Here is a 19,359-nt window from a genome sequence, read left to right on the forward strand (position 1 = left end):
TCGGGCTATTCACGAGGGTCGCCACTAAAGGAAGAGGCCTCAAAGAGAGAAACTTACTAAAACCAGGAGTATGCAATAAACATAATCAGTTACGCCACGCCTTACCTCGACATCAAGGCTGGAGAAAAAGCGAAATTAGACTACCTGATCCGAACACGAATTAAGATTGCGCCAGGACTGTCCATGAGGACCTCAAGCGAACCATAGCTCTAACCTGGGGTGCACAACACGTGTGCTGAGTTGTCGGAGGTAGTGCCAGTCTCCCAGTTAGAGAAACCAAGCATGACGAGATCGGCTGGGTGATCCTTGCAAATGTAGGACTCTACCCAGAGAGAGGAAATAAAGTCCCAACTAGTTGGAAAAGCAAAACATCTTTGTAGTACCGCCCTTCCGTAAAACATGTATCCAGAATTTATTATCGAAACAAGGGTCAAACTATGCGAAGCTCTAGAGCGACGGTTCAAAATCACGAAAGCGAAAGAAGTAGTTTATGTCGATGGGGCGACTGGCAGAAAAGGGGTGGTGGTAGCCTCGGTAGTCGATAGCCGAGGGGGGCCAGAATCCACAGCAGCCATCAGAGGCCACAACATAGAGACTGCGGAGGAAGTTGCGATAGCGCTGGCTTGCTTAGGAACAGAAGCCACGTTCACAATTAGCGGCAAAAAAACTGCCATCCAAAATTATGCAAAAGTGAGGATAAATTTAGATGCAGCCAAAATGCTCACCCAAACAACGCTGAATACGAAAATACAGTTAATTTAGACATCCCTTGTAAGACCACAGTGAAAAGCGACTCGCACGTGGAGTCGAGCTGGCGGTCGAACCCTCCACGAGCCGAGGCCAAGGAGCGAGCGCTGTTATTTTTTCTCCTTTTCTCCCCTTTTCTTGGGCGCGGGCGCTCGGGCGCGCGGGAGGCTTGGTATGTTTCGCCCCTTCGCCCCGAGGCGTAGCCAAGAAGCGAACAGCAGACGAATCCTTATCAGCCGGGAACAACAGCAGCACGCTTCTGCGAACCACTTTACGGCCAGCTCGTCTAGCGATGTCCCGCCGTGGCGCCAAGCATGGGTGCAGGGAGACGCCGTTAATGAAGCTTTTTGCACTGCCGCAAGCGCTCGCTAAATGTCCTGCAGAAGGCGACAAAAGGCGCGACCTTTGGCCCTCCCAAGTAGGCAATCAGCCCAGCGGCCTCCCGCTTTGTCGCGAGACATTGGATTCGAGCAACGGCGACTGTACACTGCTCTGGGAAAGTGCCTCCCCCCCTTTCCTCGAACGGGACGGCTGGGTGGCCTAGTCTCCAGATCCCCTGCGGCGTTTCTTTCACAAAGGCGCCAGCTGCAAGGTCGCGTTGCAAATACACTGAGGAGGGGAGGCAAAGACAGGCGCCGTGTGAGAGGAATTGGGGACCAGCGAGTGGAGAGAGTGTGTGTTTTGAATGTTGTATTTTTATTCGGCGTAATTAAGGACCTGGGTCCAAGTTTATTATCAACCCACGGGGCTTGTGGCATGTTTTTAAATAATTTGATTGGCTGCTTCATTTTCGGGGCGCATCACCTAAGGTGACTGCCCTTGGGTCTTTGTTGATGTCTGGTATCAAAAAGCGGTCCTCGGACCATGTTCGATAGTCAAGATGGAGGCTCCGTGCTTAGCACGTATTTACACCCCCTATGCTTTAACCGAAACGCTCGGTAGGAAAGTAAGGGCCTGTAAAGTGACTTCTCTGTGTGAGAGTCTTCATTTTCTTTTGGGTTACAGTTGTCTGTGTGACTTGTTGCTGTACCTTTGCCTATGTATACTATTTTGCTTCTGTAAATATATATTTCCTCCTGACCATCATCAGATCATCGTCTTCTGCTTCTTCACTGTCGAATGACCATGTTTGGAGAGGCTTCAGCCCCTCCGAAGATTGGCAACGAATGAGCTAAACATCACTCCCCTCACACTGCCGTCCCTGGTAACGAGGCGGCTCTACTCTACGGCTGTACGAAGCGCGAGCACTCAACACTCGGGTTACCGTCGATCCACGGAACAGTGGGCATACGACGAGCTTCTGCAAAATTACTTCGAAGTAATCGACCAATAGAAATTGGGACGTATACTGGTACCCCCGCCAGATGTTAGTCTAAATATAAGATGCTGTCGCGTGGAGGCGGCTACAAAATAATTCCTTCATGAACCCGGTCTTGGCGTTTAACGCGCTACAAGTCCTGAGGGACAATGATCAGTTCTAGCACTGTGGGACGAGAGGGACCGTCGACCACCTAACTCGGAAGTGCCCACAATCCCCTGGGATAGGACGAATTATAGCAAGCACGGAAGCCTGGATGTTCTGCTGTGAAGTGCGGACCCTGTTATCCAGCTATGCACCGTTCATCTGGTGGCAGAGGCCGCGCAAGCCAAGGTTTACCTGCCAACCTGCAATCTGCGGGCGCACGAATCCTCGTCTTCCCCGGCACGCGTGCCGTGAGCGAGAATGCGGACGCCGATTTCCTGTGGAAATAAAAGTTGTCCAACTAACCACGCTGACCCCGTCGTCAGAGTGGCGCATTTTATTCGGCGCTTTCTCGAACGTCGCACCACAGAGCATATAGAAATAGACGCAGTTCAGCAGGCATCAGCGGCGTTTAAAACTGGTTGACACCAAAGAAAAGGCGCAGTATCTGTCACAATATAGCGCGGACATCTTAACTGAGCTATAAAGAAAACGAGAAAGGTGGCAGTGAAAAGGGAGAGAAAAAGGTGTCATAGCCAAAGGCTTCGGACCACATTGAAACAGACGCTTTCGCCTCATCGCAGTTCAGTTAGGCAAAGTGCCTCATGAATTGTGCGTTTCTAATTACGTTTCAGCGGAGCGTAATTCGCCGTGTATAGTTACAGCGGTGATGTCATAATACTAATTCTACCAAAGGTTGGTGGAGCAGGGGAAGAGGTGTGATAGAAAAAAGCCAAACACTTATTCAAAGCAGGCAGTTGTAATTCACATTCAAGGCCAACAGTCAAATAAAGCACTAGTAAATAAGAAACCATCTTGCAGTCAATGCATATGCAACGCGTTGGAGAAGGCGTCCGCCTTGAAGAACTTCAGTGAGCCAAAGTTCCCCCTGAATTTTGTTACGTAATCATGGAATAACGGAGGGTTTCTCCTGAAGAATCCAAGTAAAAGGCGACGTCTGGAACTCGGCCGCCTCTAATAAGCATGTGTGGGTTGGCGCGTTGTCTGGATTCTTCACGTGTGCTTGACTTCAAGATAGATCAATGATTGTTCGTTATTTATATCGGTTAAGGTTTTAATATGTCCCGATATAAGCTAGCGTTTATTCCTTGGATAGCTCCAAGTAGCATGCCTAAACTATTTCACAATGACGGTATCTAGAGCCCAGACTGCAGCCATTGCGATGGCAGCTTCATCTTCGCAAGAGATTTGTAGTTGTGAAGTTCTGAATAGTGTTAATATTTCCAGTTTGCCTGTCTGTTTCGTGTGACCCAGCAAATAATAAACCTATGCGCAAATTTTCCTCATTGTTACTTTGCAGCTTTTGCGCAGGGCAACTTCAAGCACATTACGTCCAAACCTACATAGATGCAAAGTAATTGTTCTCACGGGAACCGTGGTCAAGATTTTGGGATATGTCTATCAAAACGTCAGGATACCCATACAAAAATTTGCTGCCATACCGGGAAAATCTTGATACGAACGAATATGGACCAGCCAAGATGCTGATGTAGAGACGGACAGGGAGTCCTCTCCCTGCACAGACCTTAAATTTTCTTTTACAGCTACTTCACAACAAGTTGTTAACCTTCGAACAAAGCATTGCAGATGCATTAGCAAAACTATATCATTTGGCTTATGGTGCTCGGGCGTTACCTGACTCAGAACACGAAACGGATGTCTGTTGGTAACTTCGCGAGACGTGGTGTAGTTCATCGATGGTGAGAGTAATCCAGAGCATACTGGGTGGAAACAGCGGAGGACAAAAGCGCACCATCACTTCTAGGCCACTGTCGGAAAATGACAGGAAATGAGACATGTGCTTGCCGCACTGAACTGGTTGACTGTCACTTTCACTCTAAATGCAGCAGCTCTGTCATGCAGCACGACTGATTTAAGAACTCCTTATTTGCCGAAAATTCAAAGATGTATAAGGGCGCAACTTTCACGAGTCTAGACCATGCGAGTTGTTTATGAAGAGCATAAAAATTAAACGCTCGGGCTTTCGGGTTCTTCGGGCATCCATTGCATCTAGAAATGGCGGGGTTCAGAATAACAAAAAAAGCAGATGTTTCTGGTGGCAAGCCTGATTCAGTAAAACTAAAACAACATATCCGCGACTCAGAAATTCTTTGAAATTACCCAGAAAACCGAAAAATCAATGGCAGTATGAATAGAATGAACAGAATATACTTTTTAGAAAGACCAATTTAAGAAAAACGTCACGTACTTATAAGGAACGTTTTCAAGGAGAGTATTATATTGATTACGCATGAACACACTGCACGCAATACCATTATGAAAAACAGAACAAGCCTCTATGCAGACAACTAAGGGATGAAATGAAAGAAAATCAGCACGTTACTTTTATGGAGAAACTTTACAGAACGAGAAAATTATTTTATTTAATTTTAAAACGACCAGACTGAATAACATACCACGCTGCATTTCGATGAGTGAGCAGTTCATTTTTCAAATTATTTTTAAAGTAGCACAGGCCTGCTATTAAAATTATAATCTTACAACGCATTGCGTTCACTCCAGCGTTCGCCGCTTTTGTTTTATGTAGGTCAATAAAATAGATCAATCAAATTATGTACACGTTTGCACACCAAATGCTCCAGCTGAGAAATGTAGATGCTACTGCATGTCATCGTTGGCCACTTTCGCCTAACTGTTTGCAAGGTGCTCGTAATCAGGAGCCGTGTTTCACCATTATTTTAAAAGCTAATAAAAGTTTGCAACCAACATTCGTCCTTAAAATGTAGAAACCTATAGTTCTGGAGATGTAGGCTTAATTTGCGGACTGCCAAAATGCAGCTAAAAAGATTCTGTAATGAACAACAGGTCATATAAATCGCTTTCTAAAATAAAGTCGAATGTTCGCGATGCCCTTGCCTGCCAGGGGTTTCATACAGACCTGATGTTATGAAACATGTGAAATCGAAGACGACCTTAAGCAGGTTATCCACTTTAAACAGGCAGGCGCTCACAAAGTATAGCTAAATCTCCTATAAGTACGTATATAAACAGGTGTACAAAAATTTATCTCGTTGAAGATATACGTTTTTATTCCTTGTAATACAGAGAGCTCATATTTCATGTCATGAGTGCATATAACCACTCATATTTCGGCTGGGTTTCCTGTGCATTGCTTCAAAAGTAAAATGTGAAATCTGCCAAGGCATTGAGGTTTTTCTTCTACACATCTCTCCTTAGATGGGCTGGCGGAACACAGTGTCATTACGACCACATATATATCGCAAATATTTATTGCTCTGAAATATTGTCAGTTGACTTAACACTTGGGCTGAGTTGGGTAAGGTATGTAAACGCTTGCGGCACATTTTGAATGATGCATTCAGGTTCGTGTTCATATGTGTACTTACCTTGTTCGGATTGATGAGCGATGCTGTTCGGATGCCGATGTCCTCCAGTTACAGATGTATGCAGCTTTGTCACAAAGGCTTTCCTAAATGCAGAAGGCGCATATGCGGAGCAAACGACAATTTATGGCATTGTGTCCAACAAGAAATGGTAAATAATAGAAGTGACAACAGAATACACGCCGTATCAGCACTCACATAGCGGATTCTCCTTGCGGGGTATAGTATATTATAAAGTTGTATTGTCTGCCACGAATATGAGTCAGTTTTCTCATTGCCTGACATGGGGTCGAAGGAAGATGCTCGAGGTTTCGACTCTGCTCCTTGACAAACAGAAGTTGATCCAGGCTTAAAATCTGAAAATAGCCGCCATACATGTAATATACAGCGTCTTGGGCATGTCGACATTGCTAGGAATTATATATTTTTATCATTTTATTTGGTATGCACTAATGCGGTGCCAGCGTGCAGCGCTTCTATATATATTGCTCAAAAGAATCTCAACAAGAATACTGGCTGTTTGCCCCATACATATGTATAAGTAATCCAGTGACTACATTCCTTGCATCTGTTTGCAGGCCAGCATTACGAGGGCCGCCATTACAGCCTCGGGAACATAAACACCTAGCAGGCCGAAATCAGAAATGTTATATATCCCTTTCTTTCCAATCCAGTGACATGGCAATAAAGGAGATTATATGCCTTGAACAGTGCATATTGGAAGTATTGATATACGCTTATCAAGTGTACGTTACGGCAAAATAAAGGCCAGCGAAAGTAGAAGATTAAACTGCCGTCGCCATGGGTGAGTTGCTGCAACTAAAATCAAAATTTAAATTTTGCAGAATTGGATCACACCGGTAATCTACCCTGTTAAGCTTATAGTGCTGAACGATTACTTATAGCTCGCTCGCTTGTCCCTGCTGAGAGTGTACTAAGGGGCAGAGACTACCTGGAAAGAGACGCCGCGGACGAAATCATCACCTGCCTCATGGTCCTGGAACTAGGTTTGGGCTTGTGCACATATATAGGATTATTCTGTCATCCTGGCATACTTCCAGTATCCTTTTAACTTGCAGACATCCATCGCTTGATAAAACTGCTTATTATTCTTTTTAAATGTTTTATACTTATATCAGCCATTATCCCGGCTATCTCAGGGGAATGGACACCTCTGCACCCATGCCCGCTACACTACTCCTGATCGAGTCGCTTGCTAGTTTTTTTTTTCATCATCTGTTACTACTGTGATCACAATATGCCTTTCCACATGCTACGCGGTGACCGCAATACCCAGTCCTGTTTTCCTTCATATATCTTGTGAAGTGTATCTCACATTTTTCTTCCTTCTTTCCTGTAGATGGTTTGGATGCATGTTATTTGAAAGTGGGGGATTTTTGTTCGCTTACTGAATGTGGATGCCAGACTTGTGGTCACCTTACCAGTCACATGGAATGTCTGCTCTAAATGTATGCCTCTTCCCGTCCGAGCCTTTGCCAGTCTTTCGAACTTAGAGTTTTGGTTCGCCTCTACCAGTGCGGCAAATGTATTGTGCCCGGCTTTAATAATCGGTTCGCAGACATTGTGAAGGGGAGGTCAAGTGGTACTTTTCTGTTCTTTCTAATGATCCTTAGCTAGGTGTGAGTACGAAACAGCGTAGGTTATCCTGCTGATTACAAAGGCTTTTACGAATCTTAGAAGGTTGGCTTGTTGCATGACAGACTTGAGGTAGCGATGCCTCTAAATAGACTTTGTTTGTTATCGCAGCCTTCGAGTTTATTTCCTGCTTCTCCGTGAGGGCAATTTTTCTGAAGCCACATACGTAGGATGATTCTAGTCTATTCCACTCTTAAAATAGATACTCCGTCCGCCTTTAGCGGAATTTTCCAAAGTGTTTAGTACGATTTATTCAGTTTCTCCGGTGGCTGGTGTTACAAAGCAATCTCGGATTTCTGTCAAGAACATTGAGGCATCTAGGTTTTATGTATTCTTCAACCGTTTTCCAAGCTGTTTGAATAGTGACTAAAATTGTCTATCATTACTTCCCGCATTCCAAAGCACGATGTCTGCTTACAGACGGATTTAGGTCCTCAATTTTGTTCTGCCTTGAAGTAAGACGGACTACTGTTCTACATTTTGAATGGTTGCTTGTCGCATCGAAAGTCTATTACGTATCTGTAAGTATCGATTGCTTCGCGATCTTGTACGTTTTCAAGCATTGATTCAACTTTCACGTCAACGAAAGCGCTTGCAAAGTCCAGGTCCAGAATTACTCGCGTATCTATAGATCCGCTACGATAGTTTTCTGTTCTACTTTTAACGTAACGTCCGGCGTGGAGACACCAGGTCGGGAGCCAATCAAAGAGTTGGATACAGCCAATTGTATTCCATTTATGTGTTTAATGTTACACAGATCCTATGCGTCATTAGTGTCCACAGGAACGATATCACAGAAATTGTTTTTAGACTTTTATTTGTAGCTTTATATACTAAAAATAGGCAGCGCCAATTGGCATAGACGAAGACACAAAAATAGGACAGGCAGTGCCACACACAACTGGACAGAATATTCAATGTCCGTCGCCATGGGTGAGTTGCTACAACTAAAATCAAAATTGAAATTTTTTCAGAATTGGATCACACTGGTATTCTACCTTGATTTGCCTATAGTGCTCAATACTTTCTTACAGCTTACTCGCCCTGTCCTTGCTGACCGTGTACTGAGGGGCAGATACTACCCGGAAGGTGACCCCGTGAACGAAATTATTAGCTCCCTCATTTTCCTGGAACTTGTATCGGGCTTGTGCCCATATTATAAGATTATTCTGTCATCCTGATATGCTTCCAATATAATTTTGGCATGCGGAGACCTTTCCCTTGTGAAAATTACCTATGATTGTTTTTGAACGTTTTATGAATATAGCAGCCATTGTCCCTGCTATCATAGAGGTAATGGCCACTTCTGCACCAGTGTCAACTAAGCTCCTCCTGACTGAGCCGCTTATTATTGCTTTTAGTTCACCTGTTATACTGTGTCCACAATACGCCTGTCTTGATACTCAGCGGTGACCACAAGAGCCTGTCCTGTTTTCCTTCATATATTTTGTGAAGTGTATCTGCCCTTTTCTTCCTTCTTTCCTGGTTATTCTTTGGATACATGTTAATTGAAAGCTGGAAACTTTTCTTCAAGTGCTGACTTAATTTTGTGTAGCAGTCTTGTGGTCGCCTCACCTGTAACATGGAATGCCTAGTCTGAAAGTACGCTTCTTCCCGTCTGAGCCTTTGCGTGTCTTTCGAGTCTTGGTTCGCCTCTACCAGGGCAGCCAACGTAATGTGTGTCCCTGCGCACTGCGCCTCTCCTGTTGTGTGTTCTTCCATGTCTGTTCGTGCTGCCTCATTTTACTCTGTATTCTCACCAACAAGCCCAAATCACTAGTTCATGTAGCATTGTACCAGATTCGGGGATCAAGCCGACATAAGCAACCTTCAAGGTGATTGAAAGTCGCCCTGGTTGCCTGCATTCTAGCATGCATTTTGCAAGAGCAGCGACTAAGTCGTCGTTCAGGTTGCATATCATTTTCATGCTGACTCCGTCTGGCCCCGCTGCTGATTGTTTTAAGGTGGGCAATTTTAACCTTGATCTCTGTTTCTTCCATGAGACTATCCGTGTCTTGGTTAAGCAATCTCTGCTAGTCTCGGAAGATGTCATGGAACAGATTTCAACTCAGTGTGTAGAAATGCCTTTGCCTAAATAAAGTATAACCATTCCCGTTACCCTCCACGTGTGAGCCCCATAGCACAATGCAGATGGCTATGGAATGAGAAATGGTAGGTGTAACGTTAAGATATAGGAAGCCTGCAAAGTGGTTCAAAGGACGAAATTCTTTTGAAAATCAAACCGAAGAAATGGGCATGGGCAGGGCACGTAGTGCAGAAAAAGTGCAACCGTTGGTCGCTTAGGGTAACAAGTCGCGTTTCAAGTAAAAGAAAACATATCAGGGGGCGGCATAAAGTTGGGCGGACGCATGAGGTTAGAACGTTTTCAGGCGGCACGTGGATGCAGCTAGCGCAGAACCGGGATAACTGGAGGGAAAGGGGAGAGGCCTTCAACCTGCGGTGGGTATAGTCCGGGTATAATCTTAATATATTTCATGAGATGTACCGTCCTCAGGGGAAACGCGCAGGTTTTCTTATTTCTGCAGTGCTGTCTTTAAAGTGCTGTGAAACACGTTTGAAATTTGTCACATCCAGGCTCTGCTATGCCCCGCTTTACGAAATAACTGAAACGCTCTGCATAAAAGAGTGCGTTTTTCTTACTTGATAGTTCTGATCGAAACACGCCATCTTCCTTTCAGAAGAGACCTGATTATTGTTGTTGAGAATAAAAAAAAAAACAGCAAAAAATTTCCAATTTGAAGGCCTTCGCTACGGTTCAGCCGCGAATGACGGCGCACTGTCTACTACGTGGGTCTTACCATGCTGGGCCGTAATATCAACTTCTGTGGCGCTGATCATTTTGTTCTTGCACTGAGACACGGCCAACCGTCCTCGAACTAGGCTATTATAAACCGCTGTGCGTTATACGTCACCTCTTATGCCACGAATGGGGGAGTAATGAGCGTGAGAGGTCATTTTGTCCAATCGGCTCCGGTTTACAGCTCAGAATAAACACAAAACTCGGCTTCATGTGGCCTGTGCTATAACTCAGGCGAAAGGCTTATTTGACTTTGTTCGCGATTTTTCTTTATATGAAATGGATGTAAAAGGTAATGAAGAGACGGACGCGAAACGTTTTCATTGACATGTTTTTCCTTCAGCAAGATTCAAAGTAAAAGAATGTTTACGTGAGTAAAGATTTATAAATGCCGCTGAACACAAAGTTTAGTGGGTGGGGAGCAAGAGCTTGACAAGAAATAATAAAACAAAATTTCCCAAACCTCGTTAAAAATACTCTGAGCTCATGGTGACGTCACGCCCAAATACTTGCGATGGTAAACGCCGCCGACGCTGGCGTCATTGCGCATCCTAGCAAGAACGTGGCATCATAAAAGAAGGCGGTGGAGACGCAAAGACGTTGTGAGGAGAGAGCGGTGGCGCGATGGAAACAATACAAATAATCACGTAAGATCGTGCAGCTTCATGGCGTTTTGCAGGACTGTGCTTGCTGTGTCTCAGATCTGAAGCTTACTTTACTGTGTTGATCAGGCGGCCATGCTTCCTGGGCACACATTGCGTATTCTTCACAGAGAATATATTCTTAAAGTCCTTTTATTGGCGATGCGTTGGATATAAGACACACTCTGCACTCAAGCCTGAGAATTGCTCCTGCGCACGGTACATCGCGCGCTCCTTGTCAAACAGAACCAGCATTCCATATAGCTCATCAAAGTTCATGGGCGTTCTACAATAGGTTTACAGGAAAGGAGAGACGCGGTATTTCACACTTATTTTTATGGACACCTGATATCCCTCGGAAAGTTAATAGTTCAAATTGGCTTCACACATAGAGTTTTTGAAGGAATACGAGTAGAAGGGCTGCAGTGCAAAAAACACTTGACAATTCCTGTGCGTATAGTCTCTGCTTGGGCGCTTCAGGCGTGTGTCACATTGTCATGTGGCTACTAAAATGCCAGGCGTGAGGACTGGCGCCCTACTGCCTATCACACACTTGAATGAGCACTGTAATGAAGGCGCGCCAAGAAACGCAACCTGACAGGAGCTAGGTCGTATCATCGAATCTTACACTTCAGGAAGAAAGTGTGGCAGGTACGGTGCCGTTTCTTTTTTTAACCCATCTGTAATTATATATAATAATGCTACGAACAGGCCAAGGAAAGGAGTTTCCACTGTTCAGCACAAACCACTTTTTTTGCTAACAATAACTCTATTAGGGGCGCGGAATATTCTGTGTACAGCAGCAACGCTCCCGCTTTCGCTTCCCAAGTGAGGATTCTGCAGTGCTCACGGAAGTTTTTTTTAGTTGTATTTATTGCGTCATTTGTGTATATGGAAGCTGCGCATATGTTCCACGCTCGCCATGGTTTCCTAACTCAAATGTTTCAGGCGTAAATATTCCTTTTTTCAAAAAAATACATTGCACAAATTGTTTTGGCAGTGAAAGTCCTCAACACAGCTACAGCTAGAAACGTGCTAGTTGATTTCAAATGTTTTTCAAAATTTGATACATTTCATCTACCAAAAATCTGGATACATCGCGTAGAGCAGTATATGCACCTCCTAAGACCCTTTTGCGAGATAAACCTCTGAGTACTTAAATTTATACTTTTTCACGCGAGACGTTTTCAGCAGTAGGTTCATATATCTCATTTGTTCAAGGTATTTGCTTGATACGTTAAGTAATCGGATATTCACGCTGCTTGCAATGCATGCGGGTTCATCTAGTTTCGTGTCTCACAGTAGTGCCTTAGAGGTCGACCGAAAGCAGGCATCTTGTTGCGGTTCTTTTAGGGAATGTTTCAAAAGTCTAAAAATATTTTATCAATAAAGATAATTAAACGATGGCCTGTTGGCGTCCTGAGTAATGTTTAATAGGTTGTGTCAAAACCTTTTTTTTTAAGCCTGGAAGCAACAAAGAGATGAACAGGAGAGACATCTTGCTGATGTTCGCTGTCACCGTCATTGACGCCAATGTTTCACTTCGTCTGAGTACCAAATGTGGGTGTAAAAATAGTTAAAACCGAGGCGGTGTTTTGTGCGCTAGTTGAGCTATAAGGCGGGCGCCGCAGGCGGTGACGCGGTTATTTAAAAGCGGCCAGTCGGTCTCCTCCTAAGCAACCCATTCGCCATGGTACTCAAATAGCTTCAAACAAGCAACATGGCGACTTTCAGTATCACGGCGGCGCCGATCCGTTGGGGAATGTTGGAAGACTTGTGATGGCCCTGGTGGGAAAATTTTTCATTAAGGCAGAAATGCGGAGTGGTGCGTAAAATACCCCTTCTCACTAGTACGGTAGGAGGCCACACGACAGGTAGAACTGTGTAAGGCCGCAGTGAAAAGAGACTCGCACGTGGAGTCGAGCTGGCAGTCGAACCCCCCACGTGCCCTTTTCTTGGGCGCGAGCGCGCGGGCGCGCGGGAGGCTTGGTATGTTTCGCCCCTTCGCCCCGAGGCGTAGCCAAGAAGCGAACGGCAGACGAATCATTATCAGCCGGAAACAACAGCAGCACGCTTCTGCGAACCACTTTACGGCCAGCTCGTCCAGCGATGTCCCGCCGTGGAGCCAAGCATGGGTGCAGGGAGACGCCGTTAATGAAGCTTTTTGCACTGCCGCAAGCGTTCGCTAAATGTCCTGCAGAAGGCGACAATAGGTGCGACCCTTGGCCTTCCCAAGTAGGCAATCAGCCCAGCGGCCTCCCGCTGTGTCGCGAGACATTGGGTCCGAGCAACGGCGACTGTACACTGCTTTGGGACAGTGCCCCCCCCCCCCCCTTTCCTCGAACGGGACGGCTGGGTGGCCTAGTCTCCAGATCCCCCGCGGCGTTTCTTTCACAAAGGCGCCAGCTGCAAGGTCGCGTCGCAAACACGCTGAGGAGAGGAGGCATAGACAGGCGCCGTGTGAGAGGGTTTGGGGACCAGCGAGTGGAGACAGTGTGTTTTGAATATTGTATTTTTATTTGGCGTAATTAAGGACCTGGGTCCAAGCTTATTCCCAAACCCACGGTGGTTGTGGCACGTTTTTAAATAATTTGATTGGCTGCTTCATTTTCGGTATCAAAAAGCAGTCCTCGGACCATGTTCGACAGTCCAGATTGAGGTTCCGTGCTTAGCACGTATTTACACCCCCTAGGCTTTAACCGAAACGCTCGGTAGGAAAGTAAGGGCCTGTAAAGTGACTTCTCTGTGTGAGAGTCTTCATTTTCTTTTAAGTTACAGTTGTCTGTGTGACTTGTTGCTGTAACTTTGCCTATGTATACTATTTTTCTTCTGTAAATATATATATCTCCTCCTGACCATCATCAGATCATCGTCTTCTGCCTCTTCACTGCCGAATGACCACGTTTGGAGAGGCTTCAGCCCCTCAGAAGATTGGCAACGAACGAGCTAAACATCACTGGCGCAGCACGACAGGGTTCGGCAACCAGCGACCACGAGCATCACCCAGAGCACCCAGGCCCTGGGAACCCACTAGACAACAAGCGTCCGCACGTCCAGCCAGAAGCAGCAAGGTGATCCAGGCCCCGAACCAGAGGCAGCGTTCTGGGGAAGGACTCCGACGAGGCTGCGGCACCAAGGGACGGAGGCCCCAACTGGCGACACCATCACGGGTAAGCGGGATTTTTTGCGCTTTGTTGAAGTGGCTATGGCTCAAGTGTAAAGTGGCGTATGGTTTTAACACGGAGCATGATGGCGAGCGTAGGCGAGAGAGAGACAGGGGGAGATATAACAGATGACAGCGAGCAGTCGCAGCAAGCGACAACTCAGCCTGTAGCAGGAGCGCTACGTGAAGTATCGGAGATGTCGGTATCCGATGCGGTTGCAATTCGCCGCATGGAGCTAGATTTTGAGCTGGACAAATTGAAAATTCTTTCACAGGAACGCCTAGAGTTACAGAAACTTGGGCTAGATCTAGCGGTTGCAATGGCGATAGCGGTTAGCGGCCAGACGTCTGTAAGGTCAGACATTGACGATCAGCGTCGAATGGGACCCGACCCAGTCTCCCAATGCGCTAAAGTCTTTAAGGGACTGAAGCTACCGTGTGACGCGGACGTGCCGTTATGGCTCGAGGAAGTCGAGAAAATTTTCACGACGTACAAGGTGCCAAACGAAAGCCGCGTTCACTTAATCGTGCCAGCACTAGCTGAGCGTGTCAGGTACCTTCTCCGTAATCTCGGGGACGATGAGTGTGGCAGCAACGAGTCGATAAAAACAGCCGTTTTGAAGTAGCTGAAGCTTAACCCCTCAGAATACCTCGAACGTTTTAAGCGCGCGACGAAACGCCGCGATGAAACTTGGGCGCAGTTCACCTCGCGCACTAAGACGTACTTTCATACTACCTTCGGTCACGGGACGTAGAAACCAAAGACGACCTGGTATCATTGGTCATCGCAGATCGCATAAAGTGTAGCTTGAGCCCTGAGGGCTTAGAGTATGTGCCTCTTCATGAGGAGGAGAGGTGGCTCAAACCTGACGAAATATCCGACGTTCTCCAAACGTTCGAACAGGCTAAGGGCAAAGGGCGCGCCGCGAAACAAATTGTTGTGTATGCGGAAAAACCGAAGGGACCCCCGCAAGCGGCGAACAATGATAGCAAACGGCCAATTCAGTGTTATGAGTTCCGCGCTTCTGGCCACCGAGCCAAGGAATGCCCTCGCGCTTCACAAAACGTGCAGGAGAAGGAGAAACGCGCTCGAGCTCAAAAAGTAGCTGTAGCCAACGTAGAGGCATGCGAAACACCGGCGTCAGTAACCTCCCAGATAACCCTAGTAGCAGAGATGAAAACGCCCCAGTCATTTGACCAGGTACGCAAATTGAAGCTACAGCAGGTGGAGATTGAGTGCGCAGGGATACCGGCGACAGCTATAATTGATACCGGTAGCGAGATAACCGTGGTTAGGGAAGGCCTCGTGCCAAGTATATGTCGGGAGCCATCCGGCTCGATAAAGCTAGTTTCGGCTTTTAGGGAGACGGTTAACGCAAAACTGGTCACTCTTGCGGTAAGCATCAGGCGGCCCACCGTACACATAGCAGGGCCCGAGGCAGTAGACATTGTAAGCGCGCTTTCTGATAAGCTGGCGGAGGGAGTGGATTGTTTTCTCTCCAGGGAGGATTCGGAAATGCTTTCGGAGACAGACAGTCGTTACGAGGCACTTGTTATGAATAAGGCCTGCCCTCTGTCTGAAGCAGTTAACGCGTCTGTCACCATGGCGGAGCAGAGCGCAAAGCTGATCTCTACATCACACGAGGAGCAAGCGGCGGGGCCTGAGGCAGAAAAACTAATGAGTGGTGAGCAGGGTGTGGCGACAGAACAGCCCTGCGAAGTAGATCTGGAAGAAAGCGAGAAGGAAGATGTAATCTCGATCCAGGATGACGCGGACGCTGCCCTAAAACAGCGCCAGGTATTCAGATCCGACCAAGTATCAGACGAAACCTTAAAGAAAGCGTGGGCTGACGCAAAAGGCAGGGAAGGCAGGCATGCTTGTTTCAGACGGCTTGTTGTATTACTGGGACTCGATCTCCGGTATCAAAGTGAAGCAGCTTGTGCTCCCCCTTAGCAGGCGTGAAGAGGTACTCTGCTTCGCGCATGAGTCCCTTTGGGGAGGCCATTTGGAGCCACGGAATACAAAGACCAGAATTAAGTACAGCTTTTTCTGGTCAGGCTTAGAAGGGGACGTAACGCGACACTGCAGGACATGTCACGGCTGTCAAGTCCGCTCAGACAGGCGAATTAAAGATAGGGTACCCATCACACCTCTCACGGGGTCCGACCATCCGTTTCAGGTAGTAAATGTCGATATAATCGGGCCGCTCGATGTTCCGTCGAGCAGGGGTCATAGGTACGCTCTCTGCCTCGTTGACTTGTGCACGCGGTGGCCGGAGGTAGTCTGTTTGCGATCCCTAACCGCTAGGGCAACATACGACTGCTTTCTAACGATTTTCAGCCGCACAGGCATACCTGAGGTAGTCTGTTCAGATTAGAGAACGAACTTCACGGCGCAGCTGACGTGTGAGATGTTAGCAAGACTGGGATGCGCACCGCGTTTTTCGACTCCTGAGCATCCGGAGAGCAACGGGACAGTGAAAAGGTGAAACCGCGTTTTGAAGATCATGTTGTTCCATGTTACTGAGAGAGATCCCAAGAGTTGGGATAGACTGGTCCCGTTCGTTCTCTGGGCGTACAGGGAAGTCCCCCATGACACTACAGGCGTGGCGCCGTTCCGGCTCTTATTCGGTAGAAACCCTATCGGACCGCTGGCAATTCTGCAGCGAACATGGACAGGCGAGCAACCCCTCCCGAACACACTCAGGGAAGAACCCGCGAAGTATTTGCGACAGCTACGCCAGCAGCTAGAAGTAGCAGCAGAATTAGCGGGTTTGACGTCGAGCGCAAGCCAGGGAAGTTACGCGCAGGCGTATAACAGGCGCGCACGGAGCAAGACGTGTGTCGTCGGAGACCAGGTATTGCTCTTTGACACAGACCCTGGCAGTAAGATGGCCCCCAAATGGCTCCGTCCATTCGTCGTAACCGCGCAAGAGAGGCAGGACTCGTACAGAATCGACAAGGGAGAAAAGGCTACAGCGATAGCGCATGCTAACAGGCTGCGACCCTACTACGCACGTGTCAGCAATGTCGGGGTAGTTTTCGAGGAAGACGAGGAGTTTTGTGAAATCGAGTACACCCCTCGGTATGTGCCTGAGAGATGTGGTGGTTGTCTGATAGATGCGGAGAAACTCGCACACCTACCTACTCAGGACCGCCTCGAGATCTCGAAGGTGTTTGCCGCTTACGCTGATTTGTTCAGCGAAACGCCGGGAATCGCACGAGTTGGGGCACATAAGATAGAGCTGCACGAAGGCCACCCGCTCAAACGCACTTTCCCATATCGCGTGCCGGAGTTATTAAGGAGTGAGGTGAGCCGCCAGGTAAACGAGTTGCTAGACCTCGGGCTGGTGTATCCGGTGGAAAGCGAGTGCGCCCATCCCGTCGTATGTGTGGGTAAGAAGGATGGATCGGTGCGCATGTGTGTTGACTACCGCGCTTTAAACGCAGCGACGCGCACGGATGCCTTTCCAATGTCACCCCCTAAAGAACTCATCATGAGGGTGGGCCGCGCTAGGTATATCACTCTTATCGACTTGCGGCGCGGATACTGGCAGGTGCCGGTTGCTCCGGAGAGCCAACATCTGACCGCCTTCGTAACTCACAAGGGACAATATGCTTGGCGCGTCATGCCGTTCGGGCTAAAGAACGCCGCGGCCTCCTTTCAGCGGATAATGAACACCCTCCTCTTGAAACATCAGGCTTATGCGGCCGCATACCTCGATGACATCGCCATTTTTTCTTCCTCGTCGACTGAACACTTGCGGCACTTAGAAATAATTTTTGATTTGTTGGGCGACGCCAAGCTTAAAGTGAGCCGGGAAAAGTGTCAGGTCGCACAGGCCCACATTAAGTACCTAGAACACATAGTGGGAGGCGGAACCCATGGGCCCGACCCAGAAAAGATGTCGGCCATTCGTGGGCTCGTGCCCCCCGCAACAAAGAGACAGCTACGGAGTCTGCTAGGCTTATGTGGTTACTACCGCGATTACGTTGAAGGATACTCCGAGGTGGCCGCACCACTCACGTCTTTGACGAGGCGAGGTGTACCTAGCACGATTCCGTGGAGCCAGGAAGCGCGAAACGCGCTCGACAGGCTCAAGTCAGCTCTGTGCGAAGTTGCATCGCTGAACACCCCCGACATTAAAAGGCCATATCGGCTGTTCAGCGACGCGTCCGACGTTGCAGCGGGGGCTTGTTTGGCGCAGATGCGAGACGAGGGACAGGACAGGCCGATAGCGTTTGCCAGACACCGATTCACGCCAACGCAGACCAGCTGGTCTACGATCGAGCGGGAATCTTTCGCCATTATCTGGACACTAAAGAAATTTCATCATTGGTTGTACGGGACAGAAATTAACGTGGTGTCTGACCACAACCCCCTCTCCAATCTCACTACTAGTACGCCTCATGGGGCAAAACTCGCGCGATCGGCTCTGGCCCTACAGCGCTACAATGTGATGGTGACCCACAGGAAAGGGTCAAGCAATGGTAACGCCGACGCGTTAACCCGTGTCCCCAATGTGACTTGGGGCGTAGAGCAAGCACACGCTTGAGCCATGGCCTTTCGGCGACGCGTGAATGTTCCCGCGTACTCGGTGCAATGTGTGATGTGAACGGTGGAATGCGCGTAAACTTTGCGTGACGACATCCAATTGCCCGCGCACGGGAATTTCACGAACACTGTCCGGTCCGCCGATGCGAATGTGTGATTTGTTTTGAGTTATACCCATCTTGTGTCGCGAGATTCATTTGGCGTTCCATTCACGTGGGAAGTGTCTTACATGTTTTGTTTTCTTCGCGGGTTGTTGCGGCCTTTGTTGTATTGGGCTGAAATGACCGGATTCCAAGCTCATTTAACCTCTTAGGAGGGACGTGTAAGGCCGCAGTGAAAAGCGACTCGCACGTGGAGTCGAGCTGGCAGTCGAACCCCCCACGCGCTGAGGCCAAGGAGTGAGCGCTGTTTTTTTTCTCGTTTTCTCCCCTTTTCTTGGCGCGGGCGCGCGGGCGCAGGGGAGGCTTGGTTTGCTTCGCCCCTTCGCCCGAGGCGTCGCCAAGAAGCGAACGGCAGACGAATCCTGATCACCCGGGAACAACGGCAGCACGCTTCTGCGAACCACTTTACGGCCAGCTCGTCCAGCGATGTCCCGCCGTGGCGCCAAGCATGGGTGCAGGGAGACGCCGTTAATGAAGCTTTTTGCACTGCCGCAAGCGCTCGCTAAATGTCCTGCAGAAGGCGACAATAGACGCGACCCTTGGCCCTCCCAAGTAAGCAATCAGCCCAGCGGCCTCCCACTGTGTCGCGAGGCATTGCGTCCGAGCAACGGCGACTGTACACTGCTCTGGGACAGTGCCCCCCCCCCCCTTTCCCTCGAACGGGGCGGCTGGGTGGCCTAGTCTCCAGATTGCCGCGGCGTTTCTTTCAGAAATGCGCCAGCTGCAAGGTCGCGTCGCAAACACGCTGGGGAGGGGAGGCAAAGACAGGC

The 19,359-nt window shown here is 48.2% G+C and overlaps 1 long non-coding RNA gene across 1 annotated transcript in view; it reads right to left on the reverse strand.

Annotated features, from left to right (window-relative positions):
• Window positions 1-5,508: 5,508 nt before the first annotated feature.
• Window positions 5,509-19,359, reverse strand: part of LOC146174123 (uncharacterized) — a 33,647-nt gene continuing 19,796 nt past the window's right edge. Inside the window, exons 2-3 of the long non-coding RNA XR_014702294.1 lie at window positions 5,794-5,951; window positions 5,509-5,681 (exon numbers count right to left, since the gene is read on the reverse strand). This is a non-coding gene — a long non-coding RNA (uncharacterized LOC146174123). The remainder of the gene's footprint in view (window positions 5,682-5,793; window positions 5,952-19,359) is intronic.

Source organism: Amblyomma maculatum, chromosome 11 (assembly GCF_055883805.1).
Source record: "Amblyomma maculatum isolate TAMU_Amacu chromosome 11, ASM5588380v1, whole genome shotgun sequence".
Lineage (NCBI taxonomy): Eukaryota > Metazoa > Arthropoda > Arachnida > Ixodida > Ixodidae > Amblyomma > Amblyomma maculatum.